This window comes from Prionailurus viverrinus, chromosome C1 (assembly GCF_022837055.1).
Source record: "Prionailurus viverrinus isolate Anna chromosome C1, UM_Priviv_1.0, whole genome shotgun sequence".
NCBI classification, from domain to species: Eukaryota; Metazoa; Chordata; class Mammalia; order Carnivora; family Felidae; genus Prionailurus; species Prionailurus viverrinus.
This window is the reverse complement of record NC_062568.1, coordinates 30,908,577-30,910,131: the sequence shown is the minus strand read 5'-3', so window position 1 is coordinate 30,910,131 and position 1,555 is coordinate 30,908,577.

Here is a 1,555-nt window from a genome sequence, read left to right as displayed (position 1 = left end):
ACTTTGGGTTAAACAATTACAAACCAAGTTTGCTCCTAGGAGACTTAATATGAACATTTAACCTAAATATGCTTTTTCTGTTGGGTCCCAAATACTGACCCATTCATTCTCACTGCACTGCAAAAACAAGAATTAAGTTTTTCAAGGGTTTGCTTAACCTAATGCTAAAGCCAGTTCTTCTGTCCCCCAAGACTAGTAACCTGTTTCTAAGTCCTATCCACCTGACCAATCCCAGTCACCTGGAGCTGCACTGGCTGGGTCTGTGGCACGATCCCTTCCATCTTTAGTGAGCTCAAATTAGAAACCAGGAAACAGATTTCTGAAAGTTAGTTACAAGCCTTACACTTCTACATTTGTGAGACAAATTGTGGGAAAATATGTGAGGTTCAAATTGGCAGGGAGCAATCAGTTTCTTCCTTTTTTCCATAACTAAATACCGAAAAACATTTATAAATCACGTTTTAATAAATCTCTCTACAAAGAATTGTTAAAATGGCGCTTCAGTACTGTATCTGCCACTTACTAGCTGTGATTTCAGCTTCACAGTCTTGTGAGGGAGATATAATTATTATGTCCATTTTATAGATATGGGAACTAAGGCTTCATGAGATTAATGGCCAATACACAGCCAGGCCAGGATTTGAGCACAGCCTCACAGCTTATGCTTTTCTCATTGTACTTTCTACTTGACTGTACACATCATTTGTTTAAGAGTGGAATTGTGCACAAGGCCTGTGGGCAACCACGGCTGAGCTGTGCCACAAGGAAATGTCCCCGCCTACCTCTTGCTCCTTGGGCATCTGGCATTTTAATAACTGCGAGATAGGTATTAACTGACTACCAAAATGCTGCCTGACATGATTTAGTCTGTGACCCCTGCAGAAGGCACTTGAGAAGGAAAGAATTAAGACTCAAACAAATGGCACTAGCATGGAAAAGAGCAGGGAACAGGGAGCTGGATTTGGACAGGGCACTGCCTGTTCCTAAGGGAAGCCCTAAGCACAGGAGAGGAGTGGAGCAGCAGAGACAGGCAGGAGTTGATGAGCTCCAAGGAAAGAGAGAATACTATTCCCAGTGTTTGTTCTCTCTGTTCCAGGAGTCCACTGCCTCAAAAAGCTTTTCCTCAGGGTGGCTCTAGGACTGATTTCAAGCTGTAAGCCTCAACTTGGCCACACGGGATGTTCACGTACTGAGAGACTTTTGTATCAGCTCAAAGCAGCCTCTGTTCAAGTCCTTATACCCCAAGTGTCCCCATCACACCCCAAAGATACAACCCCACGCTCGGAGGCACAGCAGCAGACCTCCAGGTGCCTTCCCCGGTGTCAGGAGCAGCAACCATTCTCATCACCGGCCATGCTGCAGGGCTCATTAAAGATCTTGAATATCACCCTTGGGAGTTCTCATCGAACATGTGACCAGGTTTCCAGCCTCTCTAGTCAGCTTATGAAGGCATGGGTGAGAGTAAAAGCCAAGAGAAGACCCTCATCTGATTCATGAAGGAGCCCCCAATCATAAACCCTTCTGCTTATGTGGGAGAGACCAAAGGAAGGGGACC